Source organism: Phyllostomus discolor, chromosome 14, assembly GCF_004126475.2.
Source record: "Phyllostomus discolor isolate MPI-MPIP mPhyDis1 chromosome 14, mPhyDis1.pri.v3, whole genome shotgun sequence".
Lineage (NCBI taxonomy): Eukaryota > Metazoa > Chordata > Mammalia > Chiroptera > Phyllostomidae > Phyllostomus > Phyllostomus discolor.
Genome location: NC_040916.2, coordinates 23,654,491 through 23,672,367, shown reverse-complemented (window position 1 = coordinate 23,672,367; position 17,877 = coordinate 23,654,491).

Here is a 17,877-nt window from a genome sequence, read left to right as displayed (position 1 = left end):
CCCATGCCTCAAACTCTTAATCACCTAGTTTGGCTAACGTGTTACCCACATTTCTGTTGCTGCAGTTTACAATGATTTCTGGCCCTGGCTGATGTGGCTCAGTGGATCGAGCACCAGTCTATGAACCAACAGGCTGCCGGTTCAATTCCTGATCAGGGCACATGCCCCGGTTGCAGGCCAGGCTCCTTTCTCTCTCTCTAAGAATAAATAAAATCTTTAAAAATAAAAAATAGAATAAAATGACTTGTGCTTAGTCTGCAGGAATATAGAGGAAAATGAATCAAAGAACAAAGCTTTGTCAGCTGCTCCCAAGGTTGCTTAGCTTCATCTCATAAACAAAACATGCCGAGGATAATAATGAAGATTTTAAAAGAAAATTTTTGCCTGTAAATGTTTATCTCATTCTGTCTTGATGTGGTCCACAAAGGCCGTTTGCCACCTAGCACAGCTCTGCCCACGAGTGAGCAGGGAAAACAGGGAACGGAGCGCCTGCATCCCCGGCGGAGGCGCCTAGGACCCGAAAACCCACCGTCCTCCCCTCGCCGGAGGCAGCAGCATGGCTGCACGTGAGGCCTGCAGTAGAGCCTCGTGGGAAACCGTTCTTTTATGCGACCCCACGAAGCTGCCCCCTCAAAGCAGCCCCTTCCCCATGCTTACACAGGAAACCAGTGAGGTCTGGGGGTCTAAGGACGGGCTTGAAGGCCGACACACCTGGTTCCGGTCCAGGTTCTGCTTGACTCTTGCTTAGCAACCAAGGTCAAGTCGAACCCTACACTCCCATCTTCTCTAATGCAACACAAGGAGTTGGCTGAAATGATGTCTAAACTCTCCTGTATCCCTGGAAGTGATTTTTCTAAGGGAAAACTCAAGATAATCAATAATAAATACATCTGATTCACATTATTGGAAGAGTTATATCCTCTTAGTAGCTGGGAATATTGAATTAACAAATGCCGACTGGCCCATTGCTCTTCAGGGAAATGCGGGGTCAGGTTCCTGCGAGGCTCGGAGCACATTTTCGTCTACTGATTGAAACATTAACCTTGTTCTGTGTGTGTTTCTATCTAAAGACACTTTAATACATCCTGTTGACTTATTAACATTGCACTCACAGCCAGCAACCAGGTGACTCCTGTCCGAATGAAACTCACCTAACATGCGTATTTTCCCATCATGCACGTCACACCCTTCTTGTGCTCAGGAACCGTAGACCACGTTTCCACACTGTGCTTGGGGACCGTTTTAAGCCGATGGAATCACCCACAAAAAGTGCAAAACGCTAGAACCTGGCATCGGGTTGATGACGGAAAGGACCCACGTTTGCGGTGTGGGGGCTGAAGCGAGGCAGGACACCCGCCCCCTCGTCGGAGCTCCGCGGGGACGGACGGGTGGGGAGGCCTGCGCGAGGTCGCTGCTGCCCTGCACGTGTCGGCGGGTGAGAGGACCGCGAACACTGACTTGGGACGCACAAGGAAATCTTAGCATGCAGCCCAATTTGTGAATACAGAATCTGTGAATAATGCGAATTGACGACACATGAAGATAAAGATAATTGTGTTGTTTTACAGTGTCTTGCACCTGAAAACAGTGGATTTTCTTCAAAACTGGAACTGACAGCAGCGCAGTCACCCCCCACTCCCCTGCGTGCTGGGTGGGATGACAGCTCCGCCCCGCAGACGGTGAAACGAGCTGATGAAGCGGCGTCCAGAACATCCCCCGGCAATGCCACATCCGAGCCCGGGTCCCTGGGGGTGTGAAACTACCCCTGGGTTTGTCCCACGGGGCTGCTCCTCCTCGGTACCGACACGACGGATGTCTTTCCTTCACTGCCCGCCAGCTAAGTGTTGTGCTTAGGCCCTGTGGGGGAAGTCCGCGGATCTGGGGCACAGCTTCTGGAGCCGGGGCGAGCGATTCAAGAGGCCACCGGTGACCTTGCCCCGTGGGGCTCCCTGAGGGTTAGCCGGCTGCTCGTGCACGGCGCTCTTGTTCCCCAGATGGCACTGCTGACACCCACCCACAGCCCCTGGATGCAGGCGAGTCTCAGCTCTGTCGCCTCGGACGACATTCCAGCCTCATCCACCACAGGCGTGTAGCTAAGAACCACACTGGCTGCTCCCTGTTCCTTTTCTCGAAGCCAAGAGTCACCTTCTACTGATGCTAAAAAACCCCCTCCGTTCCTCACGGTGCCTGGAGCGGCGCCCGGGGCACGGGCACACTGTGGACGCGCTGATGGAATGGGGTTCTCCTCCGGAGTGAGCGTTGCCCCGACATGTCCGGGACTTGTTACGCCCCTGTAGTCACACCGCGGCACTCTAATATTCTTCCCTGTTGCTTCACGTTTTCCTCATTTGCTGGTGTGGGCCACGAAGCCGATGGGCCAGATGGCTCTCTTCTGCTCGGACAAGAACCTTCAACCAAGTCGGGATCATTGAACTACTACTGCGTGAGCAGCACGCAAGCTCTCACCCAGGTAACCAAGGCCGTCGGCAGGAGTCGGCGCTGTTTGGGAAGCCGGAGTCCCAGAGGACAGACGTGGGGCACGGAAAAGGGTGGGGTCTGGCACCTCCCTCGTCTCAGACGCAAAGACACGAGTCGGGAAGGGGAGCCACCAACCAAATCTGAGGGGGCCTCTTCCTGAGACCCTCAGCACCACGGGGCAGCGCAGAGCGCGGGGATGAAGTGCGGTCGGCGTTCCACACGAGGGCCATCCTCCTCCGGCTGCGGGGAGCAGAACGTGGCTTTTCCACGGAGATGACCCTCGACCTGCAGTTCCCTCTGGGGGCGTGGCTGCTTCGGGGAGTGGGAGATGGCACGCTCAGCGCGGGTATCAGTGTCCTCGGGGTGCACGCTGGCAGAGGGGACAGCAGTCGGCTCTTCGGGGAGCTGTGGGGCTATCGGCTAGTCACAAGCTGGCCCCAGAGCAGGAGAACACAGAGGCACAGCTGGGTGATTAGGGCGGATAGACATCAAACTTTTTACTATACACTGGTTGCTAAGGCATTTAATGCAGATCGAACTTCCTTCTCCACTTCCCAGAAAAGCGTTTCTTAGAAAAATGAGAACAACTTGGGATTTAGACGTAGGCCGGAATTCAAATCCTGGCTCGCGTGATCGCGTGAGTTACGCCTCTTTGAAGAAGTCACTTGATCCTTTGGAGACTCTGTTTCCTCCTCCATAATGTGCAGAACATTTTGACTTCACGGAGGTGGCACAGGACTGGAAGTCAGCCACACCGTCTGTGGTGCACCAGTCACACGGCCATTCTCTTCTGACGGCCGTCGGCTGTCACTGCGTCCCCACAGGGTATGTGTGCAGGTGCAGTACCTGGGGCTTCAAGTTTGTGGGCTGCTCTGCTGCATCCTTCCCGTGGGCGCCGGTTGCAGTGGCGACTCACCCTGTGCAAACGCAAGTTCTCCCCCCAGAGTTACAAGGGGCTGAAAAGTCGTTTCTTCAATGCCCTTGAAAAGCTACAAGACACTAATGCGTGTCTGTGGGCCAGCAGTTTAGACATGAAAACATCCACATTCCTTGTGCCTGGGCTCATTCATTCTTCCCACCCCGCTGGTGTTAGAGCTTTATAAATAAGCAAGACAGGATCGATTTTTTTTTTCTTTTCAGCCAACTGAAAGCTTAAGGGTCTTATGCATAAGGAAAGGAACAAGAACCTTTAGCCAGACCAGACCTACTGCTGTACGTTCTGCTGCTCTACGCATAGGGCTTCCACGTATGATCAGTTGCACCCACCGCTACAACCCCAAGCCCTTCTGCCGCATGAATTCCCTCTACACTTCCCATCGGATTTGTCTTCTTGCCTGCACAGCTCCAGGGACAGGGTTCCCAAGGTGGCCGTCTTTGGATGGATGTTCCCTAAACTCCCTTCCGGCTGTAGTAATCCACGCCCAAGTATGGACACCAGCAAACACAATCGGGCGACGGCCCAGACGGAAGGCATTCGACATGACTCATCAACCCTATGCAGTTACTCTCCTGTTTATAGCAAATGAGGATAGAACCTATTTCAAATTTATTTTCTTTTTAATATATTTTAAAAACATGTGAAATTACAACACCCCATCCCCACCCCCCACTTTTGGACACAGGGTGTTGCTTTTTCTCTTCAAGAGGGAAAACACTCACATCAGGATTGATTTAATTTTCCCCCTTTTAAATCATAAACAGTCCCGGTACAAGAAACAGTAGCTGTTACTGATTAAAAGTGCATTTGCCTTGCCTTGCCTGATGATTGATACTTGGAGGGCAGGAGGAGCACTGGGCTTTGGCCGGGGGACTGGAAGTGGGACAATTTTGCCACATTACCTGATCTTCGGGGAGAACGTTAGTGTTGGAGGAAATTTAGGTTTGGGGAGAGAGCTTTTTTCGTCTGTAAACTTCAGGGGACATGGGCCCAACTTCTTGCTTTGTTCTGTCCCTCCCTGTGCTGGGCTCACCAGCCATTAGTACCTGTAGTGCACAGGAGCCCGGGAGAGGCCCTCTGAATGGGCTTTTAATGGCCTGTTGAATAACGCGGCTACCAGCTCAGGAAATGCATGCGTTTTATAGCGCATGTTTTCAAAGCTCCTGTTCGTGAGTGCCGGGTGAGAGGTGCCTCTGTGTGTGCTCTTCACAGACCCAGGGCAGCAGGAAAGACTGCCTTTGGAAGCATTTCAAACAGAGGAATGAGCTCCCTTACCCCATTTATACTTCTAACATCAAGAATAATCACTTTTGTGGTTTGAAAATGGCACCTTTCCTTTTAAGGAGCTACTCTCTGAGCCCACCAGGAAATCCTAATTTCACAAGAACGTGGCAATGCGATTCATCGAAGGCATCTGTCCGCCATCTCTGTGAGCGAGGCCTGGGATACGATGGGAAGGAGGGAGAGTGACTAGCAGTGGTAACAGGATTCTTAGTCTTCAGTTCGCTAACTTTCACGTGTTGTTAGCCTTATCTCCCTTTCAAGGTTTTAACTGTAGCCAACATACACCATACACTGGAGATCCTTCAACTTGTCAGTTAGCAGAACATCTGGAAGTAATAGTGATCTTTGTACAACACCATTTAATATCGACATATTAAATTTAAAATAACAGAATGTATAATATGACACGGGGTTTATGATATAGTAATAAAGGTGAGTATCAGCACCAAACATTTAAGAAAAAATGTGTTTGGAAACCTTAGAATTGAACGGTACTGAGTTATATTACATTTTCTGAAAATCTGGAAAGACTGCTAGCATTCATATGTAATGGTGGAACACCTTGACTCAAGCTGTGGACAAACGGTGTTCCGTGGAAGCACTGTCTGAGATCACTGTCATGAACAGAGAGGCACAAACATGCTGAGCGACTTTCTAGAGACCTTATGTGTCATAAGCAAGACTTTCTGAAAATTGACGTAAAGTCCTCGGGTGGTCTAAGCCTGAACCCGAGGGAAAAAGCAAATAAAGAAATGCTGATCAATTTGACTACCATGAAATGTACCATTTGGGCTTGCTACATACAACGCCATAAAAAACTGAAATAAAAAAAAAAACAAACTCAAAAATATGTCCACAACATACATTTATAATGTACTACTATATTTAAAATAACAAGTTTGTAAATTCAGTAAGTGAACAACTAATAACAGAGTAGAAAATAGTGGGTAAAAAATATATAACTTACAAAAATAAGAAAGACATATTGTCAGTACACATAGAAAAAAATTATTCAACATACCGTATTTTTCAGACTATAAGATGCACACCCCCAAATTTGGGGGGAAATGGGGGTGCATCTTATAGTCCAAAATGTAGCTTACCTGGCTAGCTGTGGGGGGGGGGGGTACAGCAGTGGAGTGGGGTCACAGGTTATTAAATATTTTACCACATTTTTTGCTTCAAATTTTTGTTTCCTATTTTCCTCCTCTAAAACCTAGGTGTGTCTTATGGTCCTGTGCATCTTATAATCCTAAAAATACGGTAAGTGCTAATCAAAGAAACGCATATTAGAATGATAAAGTGGCATGTGTTTCCATTGATCTGTGGGTTTAGGGAAATGGTCACAGTCACACACTGCTATGTCTATTAGTACAATTTTATGAAAAATAATTTGGAAAAACCTGACAAAAGCCTTAACATTTTTTTACCTTTAATCTAATAAAAAAAATTTCCCTACCAGACATGTGTTGCTCTCTCTCTTATTTTTTCCCCTTCTGTGAAGGGTTCTGGATGGTAGTTATTATATTATTATTTTAAATTAAAAAGTTAGGAGAAGTCCTAGTGTGTATTCAAAGGGCAGGTTAAGTAAGTTATGGCACATAATATCATACTATAATTATTGAGTTACAAATGTTTCCTTATTGATATCAATAGGTATTCATAATATTAAATGAGAAAAGCAAGTTTCAAAGATGCATGATTTTATTTAGGTAAATTATGTATACAGAGGAGAGGGCTGGAAGTTCATAGATCAAGGGGTCTATTGTCATTATATCTGGGTGGATGGACTTCTGTGTTTATTTGCTGTAAGGATTATGAGTCAGGTTGAGAAAAACACGAGATTTGTTTTTAAGTTTGGAGGACGAATGGCATATCTGGCCCGAGACATGTTACTACCCCCAGCAATCCTCTTTCCCTCCAAAAGGAATTTCTCTTACAGATTCTTCCTCCCTGGGGTGTGTCTCATCCTCTTTACTCCTGGGTCGTCTCAGCCGGCGATGACTTCCCCATTTCTCCAAAGGGTCACACGGTTTGCCCCCGTGCAGTAAGCTCTCCCAATCACCAGTAATAAAGTCAGACCACTCTAAATTAAGGTCTCTGGGAGGGGAAGGCCAAGTCAATGAGTAGCTTTGTATGACTTGAACACATTCCTAAAGAAATAAGTCAGACTCCTGACTTTCATCTTATTCCCAGCCTCTGGAATAAGAATGTTAACTCAACCAACTTAATGTTTAGGAAAACCAAAGGAGAAAACTAAAGCAAATAATTAAAACCTCAGAGTACATAGCCAGGATAAAGATAGTCACTGATCCCATTTTTGAGCACCTATCCAAGGGAGATTAGCACGGCCTAAGTATGTTTAAGACGAACGTCAGGGACAAGCTTCAAAGAAAAAAAGCGGAAATAACGAGCAGGTTTGGAAACGGACAGAAACCCAGGGTTCACGACCAGAATGAAGAGCAGGCCCTCGGGTCCTCTGAGGGAGATGATACCGTAAAGCCAACGTAACGCTGTTGTAAGTACTAAATGAAGTCAAACGCATCGCACACTAGACAATGCATAAATATCAGTTCCCTTCCTTCCCAGGAAAAGAGGAAGAGGGCAGAGGAGGAGGGGGGAGGAAATGGCCACCCACCGCCAACCCCATGTTGAGCCATCGAGTCTGGTGGGGAAGATAGGTGTTTGCGGGGAGGGAGATGGATACGTGATTGGGAGGAGGGACTGTTTTAAAACAACTTTTACTTGTTTTATGAGGACAAGAGAATTCCACGGTCATGAAGTGCGGTAACCACTGAGATCCTGGGGAGCCCATGGAAACTTTGGGCTTGCAGCACACAGGTCGCGTTATTTTTGAGAATCGCAGGCTCTCCCCCTGCCCCGAGTCCTCCGAGGTCATGCTGAGGATCTCGGGTGTGCTGCCCACGCCCACCCCGCTTTGCCATGCGCCCAGCGAGGAAGCCGTACCTGCCTCTCTTCCCCAGGGGGAAGGCTACACGACGACACAGCTGGGGATGGACAGGCAAAAAGGCCTGAGCGCTGGGGAAGGAAATGCTCCCGCCCACAGGCGTGTGGAAGGTGCCGCCCTTGGCAGTGTGGCTGAGGGCGGGAGCTTTACCTCCGAACTCGGAACAGGGAGCAAAGGCCGTCTTTGCTGCTGGTTTAAGTGGGAAATGGTTTGGAGGAGATCTGAAGTTTTAAGAGCTCTTGAAGCACGGTGAACGGCGAGGAAGCTCGACGAGAAAAATAAAACAGCTCATGATGCGCAAGGTGAGAGCTGGGGGGTGGCTGTCGGGGAAACGGGAGTGGGGGGTGGCGTGTGCCCCGTGCTGAGTGCGGTCTGGGAGAGCTGGTGCGCATCAGGAATGCCGTGAAAGCGAAACGCATCTGCCACGAGGCTCGCTACTCCGGGTTGGAGTCTGAGATGCTGGAGTGTTTTTTTAGCATCAGAGTTCTGGCAGGGTGAGGGGGTCTGAGGACGGGCTCCAGGCTGGCCAGAGCACAAGCTCCACATTTTCCTCAGGAGACACGCAGTCTGTGAAAATGCTTTGGTCGCTCCGAGGGTACGTGTCCACGTTTATTTTGGAGTACTTTTTGAAATTTCTTGAGTAAAAATGTCTCTCCTCTGAAACAGGGTAATCACAATCCCTGGTTACTCTCTCTCTCTCTCTCTCTCTCTCTCTCTCTCTCCCTCTCTCTCACACACACACACACACACACACACACACACACTCACCATATCGCCAGTAGTTACTCTCTGATGCCTTACTGTCACTTCAGGGCTGCCCACCAAGGCTGGGAAAGAGCCCTCGGGGGTCCATGCGGAACGCCCTGCCGGGACTGTCCGGGGAGAGGAAGGGACAAGCCTCGGGGAGTCCGGCACCCTCTGCTACGGCGGCACCGCCTTGCTCTATTTGAAGTCGGCGTGGCACGTGAGGCGTGAAGCAGACCCCCGCACCTGGAGAAGAAGCGGACCGGACAGGCGTGAGCCGCCCCGGATTCTCTGCGCCTCGGGGCAAAGGCAGCGCCCCCACTCAGCTCCGCCACCCGAGGGACAGCCCGTCGGGAAGGGCAGCCCTGAGCGTCTGGGCCAGAGGCTCCCAGGAAATGAATTCTAGGGTAAAAGCAAAACAGACGGCTGACCCAGGGTCCTGTGACGGGAGCTGAGAGTGCCAGGGAGGAAAAGACACAGGGAACGAGAGCTCCCTCCGGACTCGGCCCTCTGGGCGGCACCTGCAAGGAGCAGGCAGCACCCCATTTTCGTCACCAGCCCAGCACCCAGCCCGAGGGAACTTGCTCCCACTCCCCAGGCGCCTCCGGCACTGGCAGTGGAGAAGGACTGCTCCCCGCTCCCATCTCCCGCCTCCGCCCTCCCTCCAAATGGAAGAGCTCGGGGGCCGGAAGTCTCCCCACTGAGTGCCACAGAAGGCACATTCCTTGAGGCAGGGATTACACGTGACTTATGTTTGCACGCCTACTTCCCAGCAACAGACTCCCATTTAGCAGGTCCTTCATACATTTATTCTCACCGCGCACACTGAGTCAAGTGTGTGTGCGCTGGTGGGAGCTGAGTCAAGTGTGTGTGCGCTGGTGGGAGCTGAATCAAGTGTGTGTGCGCTGGTGGGAGCTGAGTCAAGTGTGTGTGCACTGGTTGGTGGGAGGCGCTGCTGTTTTGGGAAGAAGACAGCTGTGCTCGCTGTGGTGCAGTGCGCCCGGGAGGCAACGCTGCTGCAGCGCCTCCTCGGGTCAGGGTGCAGGCGCCCGTGCGCATCTCACTCCTTCCCTCCACCCGTCCTATGGCCTTGTAGGCAGGCCATCGGGACACCTCACAGAACGGAGGCATGTGGACGTTAATGTCACATTTAGACCACTGGGGGGTCGGTGTTTGAATCGTGACCCGTGCACCCCCAGAGCAGGAGCTCCATGCCACGCTGATGGAGACTCTCACTGACCGCACACCCTCTGGGGCAACGGTCCAGCCAGCGAGCGCCATGCTGGGCAGCTCCCTTTCCAGTTCCATTTTCAGGAAGGACCCCCAGACTGTTCCCACCGACTGGCTGATAGACCACAGCCACTCAAGGTTCCTTTCCGAAGGAATCCCTGGGACTTGGGGTGGGAGTGGGGCGATGTCAAGATTACTGAGGTTCCATCTTCAGATGTACTTCCGGCATTTCCTCTGACTGCATATGATCCTATGTGAACCGGGTTTCCATTTCTGAGCTTCTGTTGGTTCAACTGTCAAATACAAATGTGTGACATGACCTGTTTTTCAGCACAGAGAATGGGCCTGGCTCAAGGGTTACATTAGATCAACTTCACAAAAGAATTTGAAATCGGCTGCACTGTTAAGGCCAGAGATGCTGTAACCCCCGCCCCCCACACCACACACCTAGGAAAGTGCTCAATAAATTTATGAAATGAAAGGGATAACTTCACATTCAAAATACAAGATTTCCATTTTTCTAGGTTCAGTTTAGACAACTGTTGCCACAACCAGTGACCTGCTCCTTTCCAGTGGCCTGGGGGGATGGCGGAAACTTAGGGGGCTTTGGCTGTCTGGCATACACACCTACGGAGAGGGTTCAGGACATGTAGAGGCACCCAGCTTTGGCCAAAACCCAGAACCCGAGGCTGACACGGAAGGAGCAGGATGCCCCACCCTCAAGGCACAACTACACTTTGACCAACACTCAAGTGGGGTCCCTAAAATGAACATACCAGTACAATGAACAAGTACAATGAACATACCAGTGATGACCACTGCTGACCAAGGACAAAAAAATACTCCAAATGTTCTCGACCGCCTAACATTCTCTGAGTTCTTGAATTATGCCAGGGAGGTGGGATAGTGCCTTTCCCATCACTTTCTACCAGCATTTCAAATATGCCTGAAGTCCAATTTCCTACCAGCCTGATTGAAACACATTAAATTAGATTTAGAACAAACGTTATGTGCCATTTACTGCACCCTGGCATTATGAACTAAAGCTCATATTTGTTAGAAACTATCTAAAAGTTAGTACTATCTAACTTTTCACCTGGGAATAGGTGACATAGGCCATATGAAATGTGTGTGGTTTACCAACTCATGGAGAAGTTTCTTCATTAATAAATGTGGGTATATTAACCTCTGACAGAGACCACTCGCATATAGCACTTGGAAGCTTCTTTAACTCCTGCTTACATTCACTTCACTGTTTACTATTTCCTAAGTGTTTTATGCACATTAATTAACCTGAGCCACACAGCAACCCTCACAAGGTAGATGACAGTATTGCTAATTTAGAGATCATGGAACATGAATGACAAGGAAAAGATAATAATGTAGCCATTTTGACTCCTCAACCGTCTGTCTTTGGGAATGACCCAAAAAGCTGTGTGTGTTCCTGAGGACCAGCAGACGTCGATTCTGAAAGCAAAGCTCATGAGACAGGTGTCTCGGCAAACAGGAAACGGATGACAGGGGCTGCTAATAGCTGTGTCATTCTAAGAGGCAGATCAAGATGCCGTGATTATCGGATGGGGAACAGACGGCTCTCCTCTCCCGTGTCCACGGCACATGGCGAGGAGAGTGCAGGGCGCCCATGTGGGCATCGGGAAACAAAGATTCCCACAATGCATGTCTAGCACTTAACACTGTCCTCTCCCGCTCACAGGAAGTAAGTAAGCACGTCACAATAACTGAACACGCACCTTTGAGGCTCTGGCCATCAGATTCTTCTTACAGAGGTTACACAGAGAGAGAGAGAGAAGAAAGAAAAGGCGTTACGACAAACAAAACCAGCAGCACTTTCCTGCTCTCTGTGCCTACTGTCTCATCGCAGTTGAATCCCCAGGTCACATGCAGGTATTACGTATGTAACTCTGCAGACGTATGGAAGTATGAAGCCACCTTTATGATTCTGCCCACTGGTGAAACACAGCAGCTGGGGTCAGGCCCTTCTACACCCTCTGTGGCTATACTGTCAAAATGTTCTGATTGAACAGAATAAAAAAATTAACCACTCTTAATTCACGGCCCGCCCGCCATAGAACATTTTCCAGGGCAGTGAAGTAATGCGTCCGTCAGGTCATGTGACTTTCAGTTAGTGGGTCCTTGTTTTTCCCCCATCCATTATGCAGACTTTTCTTTCCTTTACTGCTGCCAAAGCACCGTGACCAACGCCCCCCCCCCCCCCCGCCCCAGTTCCTCGGCTGCTCTGCATGCCCAGCCCCTGTCAGAGCCTCGTTCGGAGCAGCCCCCCTGGGTCTGGGCAGTTTGATTCCAACCACAGACTGACTGGCCTCCTGGCCTCCCATTTTCCTTCCACAGATGCCAGTGGTTTCATCCAAATAGTATACAGTTTCCAACCACTTCAAAGAGAGCCACTGGTTAAGACCCAGAGAGCTATGACAATTGGATGCAAAGCTCCTGTCCTGAGAGGGACCAGCACCCTGTGCCCTGACAGGCAGCCAGGCCAGACACACTGGAGACTCCACGGAGCTTTGGTGGTGGCTGGTTCCCACGGGCAGAGCCCACGTTTCCACGTGTCGCTTCCAGAAGATTCGGGAGGAATCATAGGCGAGACCAGGTGAAAGGCGTGGTCTGAGTGATAAACAGGGGCGGGAGACGGAGACTGGCTGGGCTGGAGGAACTTGTCGGAAGGTGGCTCGTGGACACAAAGGCTGGGCGCTGCGCCCTGGAGGCCTGAGTACAGGCCGTCCTCGCTTGGATTCTGCAGTCCCATCTTCACAAACTCAGCATTAGGATCCGGTTACCCACAACAGAGCTTCTGTGATCCAGTTTGGCTTCTATTTGCCTACAGATGTGTCCATGGAGCCCCTTCCCCATGCCAGGCACTAAGTGCCAGCGATGAGCAAAGAACAAAGCAGACGAGGTCTCTGCCTTCAACACGGCTCGAGTCCGGTTGATGGAAACAGAAACCTGACAAGCAAACGGGTAACTTGGGGTCATAATAAGCATCATGAAGAGAAAGAAAGGACTCAGACAAGGAGACATGCTAGAGAGTGGCCGGGATGCTAGAGGGACCGCTCAAACTGGGCGTGCAGGAGAAACCTCCCCTGGGGGAGGGCGGCGCACGCGTGGCTAAGGCTTTGCGAGGAGCACAGAGAGCGTTGGGAGGCGCAGGGAGCACCCACTGCGGGGGGGGGGGGTCTGGGGGCAGAACCTTGGGAGGCCAGCTGGCTGGAGCACCACCGAGAGGTAGAGAGCAGAGAGCAGGAGGTGGGGGGGACCACAGAGGCTGCATCACGCAGGCCTGCAGGCCACGGTAAGGAGCTAAGATTTTGTTCTAAATGCAGCAAGAAGGTTTTGAACAGTGTGGTCACAGAAACCACATTCTGCTTTCTTCTGTTCAACTCAGCAGTGCATTCTCCTACGTGTGTATTTGACCGTTTGATAGCTACATCGGGGATATCCAATCCCGATCTTGGGCCATTCCTGAATTGAACTACAAGTATAGATGAGTGACCTACATGTAGATAGGATTGCAAATCACTCACTAATGGCTCTTTACATTGAGCTTTGTGGCAAGAATCAATTCTTCTCTGAAAGCTTCTCATAACTTACCATTCTACTTTGGCAGAAAATAGACATTAATTCAAGTGAAGGAGGAATGGCTTCTGGAGACCATTTTCACCTTCGTCAGTTGTCCAAGATGGGAGAGCTGTAAAGGATGTCTCCGTAACAATGGGGTAGATGATACCTCTCGCGGTCAGCCTGATAGCCAAAGTCTCACATGAGAGAAGCAGAGCGAGATTCCAGGCGTCGGGCCCAAACGTCCCAGTGCTGATGGGAAGCTGTGCCCTAAGGAAGGCAATGGGCCTGGAACTGAACACTGCAGCGTAAAGTAAGAGACTCAGGCCTGGAGCTGGTTTTCCCCCAAACGTGCTTCGAACAGTTTCCGCTACACAGTTTCACAGGAGTACCAGTGATCTGACATGCCCTAGGCATCTGGGTTCATGAATATTCAGGCAGGTAGAGTGCTGAACACTTTATTGAATGATGACATCTGGCACTCCCGGGCTAAGTGATGCCTCTAGTCCGGGGAGACACAGCGGAGGTTTCTGCTTAGATACAGGCTTTTACACAGAGCTCACTCGCTAATGAAAATATTATTCATCCTCTGCCAGTCCGACAAGTCTTTTTCTAGGCAAAGTTTTTTCTAGTTTTTTTTCTTAGCACAGCATCTTGAGCAAGATGCTGTGCTAGGGGCTAGAGAAATGTGAAGTTTCATACTTACAACCTTGCACCTGATAGTCACCAGTTTTTTAGGTTTTCTTCGGTTCTCAGCCCTAGGTACCATTCAAACTATTGACCCTTTCTCTGAAAGGGTCTCTGAAAATTTCTATGACCTTATTTGATAAACTGCTTAAAACGTGCTTTGAGAAAAGCCCAAAACTCTGGGATCTAAGTGTTAAATTGTTCCTCGGAAAATTTTGGAAATGCGTGGGCCACAACGAACTGTAGATCCCAGCTCAAGACCGCGTGGCCGAGGACCCTCAGGGGTCATTAACACGAGCGGGAACCTTTTCTACTTCTCGTCTTTCCACTCCTCAGGCAGGGCAAGCACAGGTGTGGACGGTGAGAAAGCACACTCACAGCGGTGAGCCCTGGTTTCTCGTGCCCAACTACGCGCTCACGCCAGGTTGTTGGCGCCACGAGGAGCCCAGGCCTTAAAGTGCAGGTTGTTGTGTATCCCGTGTCCGTGCCTCCCTGCTCCCCCGGGGACACAAATGCTCTGCAGCGCCACGTCATTCCTTCGCCAGCAGCGCCCGCCAGCATCCAGGACACGGGAGCCGCGTCAGTTCAGGTCTGCGTGATCACGGCACCTCCTCACACAGGTCTTTCCTCTAAAGATACTGGATTGTCCAGAACTGATAGTTTTCACAGAAAGTCCATCACTCTGCTACCCCTGGCAGGCACGTGTGTTCTTCCTTGGCGGGCCAGGCCCGTGGCGTGTCCAGCGGCATGGGTAACTGGCGACCCTGTGAGGCTCCTTCTCGTAGGCCTGTCAAAGTCCTGTCTGACACAGGTAAACGGGGCATGGCTGCATACACGCACCAGGGCGTTCAGTGCCTCCTCGAAGTTGTCGCACCCTCCCAGAAAGTCTGCCCGCACGGCAGCGAGTGGGCGAAGCTCTCCGGGCCCAGCACAGCACTTCACCAAGAGATGAGAGTCCTGTGGGCAGAGCTCTGTGTTCAAGGTCTACATTTCGCTCAAGAGGTCAGCTCCAAAGGCTTCAGGTCAAACTCCCTTGCCGTGCGTTTCCCCTGGCCATTCAGGGTGGGGCCGTCCCCCGTCTGAGGCTGTGGGCCTGCCACTTCCCAGCTGTGTCTGTGTCCTTCTGCTGCTCAGCCTTCAGTGTGCCGACCCCGATCCGCACACCGGCTCTCTCCACCAGAGCACGTTTGGAAAGCCTGCTAAGGAGGGACCCAAGACGCTTCTCCATTTCACATTCCACGGAATTTGCGGGAGGGAAAGCGGCGGAGCAGGCCGCCTCGGCGTCCCAGCCTCTGCTAGAGCCGACGGTCGGAGCCCAGGAGAGTCAGGAATCGGCCTGCTCCGCACGCCAGCCCTGCAGCAGGCCCTGTGCCCTCCCCTAGCGCCCGGCCTGCGGGGCCGCCCGTCCAAACACATCTCCGTGTCCCTCTGGACTCAAACCCTCCCACAGTGACCGGGGCTGCGGTCTTCCCCCAGCACTGCGCCTCAGTCGGCTCTCAGTGGGTGTTTGCTGGATCGAAGTTAAAAACCAGCTTCACAAACGCATCCGATTTAACTCAGCCTTTTCACACAGCCGGGTTCATTGACAGCCCTTCTTTTTAAAGTTTCATTTTAGGGCACTCTTTGTATTTTTCGAGGTTGAACCCTTTAAAAACAGGAGGCCGAAGGAGTCCATCTGCGGCCCAAGCGGCGGGGTCCAGGTGGCTCTAGTGCTGAGGCACAGTGCGCAGCGCCTCACCCGCAGCCTGAGCGTAGACCGATGCTTGGCTTTTCGGGGTAAATTTGCCTTGTAAAGGGTCACCCAAGATAACGAAGGAAAAGCTTCCGTCCATCCTTAGTAAAAATAAAACCTCTGGGCTTCATGAAACACAAGATGTCTCCCTTGCACGAGAAATAATGCAGCTGGACAGAATTCTCTGAGGGTTTTTATCGAGAAATGCCCCGGTCTCCTCCTGATCCGCTGAAGCTCTGGGCAGCCGCCAGTTCACTGGGAACCCGTGGGCGGGCGGTCAAGCTCCGGTCTGGCCGCCTCGGTCCGGTCGGACAGAAGCAGGCCCAGGCACTGCCCTGCTAGGCCCGGTTTCTGCCTAGCCCCTCCGCGTGTCCCGTCACCTTGAGAGTTACATTCGGCTTTCCACCGCTCCCTTGCCTTAGCTAGTCAGTTTCTTGGCTACTTGGGATTTACGTGGAATGTTTATTAACTTAAATCACATTAATGGGCCCCAGGATCCATGAACTTGAAATACATTTACAGATTGATCATCTGACGGAGTTATTTCCTGAGAGGAAAAAGAAAGAGTCGAAAAGCTATCTTCTAGGAGTTTCCAGACTGCAAAAATACAGATCTTGTCAGCAGTCCATGATCTTCATTGAACAGGGCTCTGTCTGGCCTTGAACAAGATGAAGAACCTTAGAGAAAAGTGTTAGCCTTGAATTACCAAAAGGTTGTGTGACTTCAGTACCTTTTTTTTTTTTTGTCAAGATGAAGCATGAGCAGAGTAATTTTGGAGTTAATCAGATTTCCGATTATACAGAATTTTTAAGTCTTCATTTGCACATGTGATGTCAATGTTTTGTTAACAAGAGATTCCTGACCACACCACTTGCTGGTGGGACTATCGTTACTGATAAATGGACTGCCCCAGGCAGGCAAAGACTTACTTGCACCAGATTTTTCAATCCACAATAACAGAAAGGTCTACTGTCTGCATATGTCTTATCCGTGGGCACCAGTCAAACACTCAGAATGGCCTGCGAACATGTCTAATGCGCCTTGACCTTCCAACTCAAAAACTTCTCACTGGTCACAAAGCCCAAGTGAGGGTTGTAAAATGAGTAAATGAGACGTGACGTTCTCAAGTTGTGCAAGTGTTTTACAAGTAGACATGTCATTCCCTAAACCCGTCCCCCTGCACACACCCCTTACAGAAGCTCCCACAGACCCCTGAGAAGGAAGGGGAGAAGCCCTGTGCCCCGGGAACCCAACAGAAGCCCAAGCCTGAGATGCGATACAGCAGAGGCAGAATGGCGTCCCTGAGCAGCAGGTCACCTTCTGCCACACTCTTTCACTGCAGGGTGTGCTATTATTCTCACGCTGGGTGGCCTCTTCAACTGGACTATGTAGCATGTGGGCAGGAATGGCATACATGACCTTTTGTGAGGCAAAGAGGGAAATACATGATTTCATGCAACAAGTGTTAAAGCCGGGGTTTGGACTCTGTCAGTCTGTCCCTCCTCTGTCTTTAACTCCTCCTTTTCTCTTCCTCTCTCTCGCTGCAAGCTGGTTCCATCGGGCCAGCTCTCAGCTTGGTGGCTGCAGCTCTCAGGCTCACATCTCAGGCTGACACAGGAATAGAACTGGATAAAATACTCGTTTTTGTATTTGTAAAAATGCAACACCACGTTCAATTTTCCTCCTAAGAGTGGTTGCATCTTGAAAGGCTTTAATCCATATATGAAATGTCAACATGAAAATCTGGAGCATTTTAAAATGTATACAAAAGAGATTTTCTCAGTTAACATATTCAAAGAAAATATAAATTTCAGGAATAATATGGTAATGAGGTAAATGAAAATCTCATATAATTCAGGTGAAAATGTATGGTTATGCAACCACTTTGGATAACAGGTTTTTAGTTTCCTGTAAAATTAAACATACACCTACCATAAAATCCAACTTTTTCATCTTAGGTATTTATCCGAGAGAAATAAAAGCCTGAGCTCACAGAAATATATGTATACCAATACTCATTCAAATTTTGTATGTAATAGCTCAAAACTGCAACAACCAAAGGTCCATCAACAGGTGAATGGATAAACCAGTTGCGGTATATCCATACAACAGAACACTATAATGCAATAAAGAGGAGCGAACTGTTGATACATACTACAATACGGGTGACTCTCAAAATAATTACACTCATGAAGGAAGTCAAACAGAAAAGTATGATTCCAC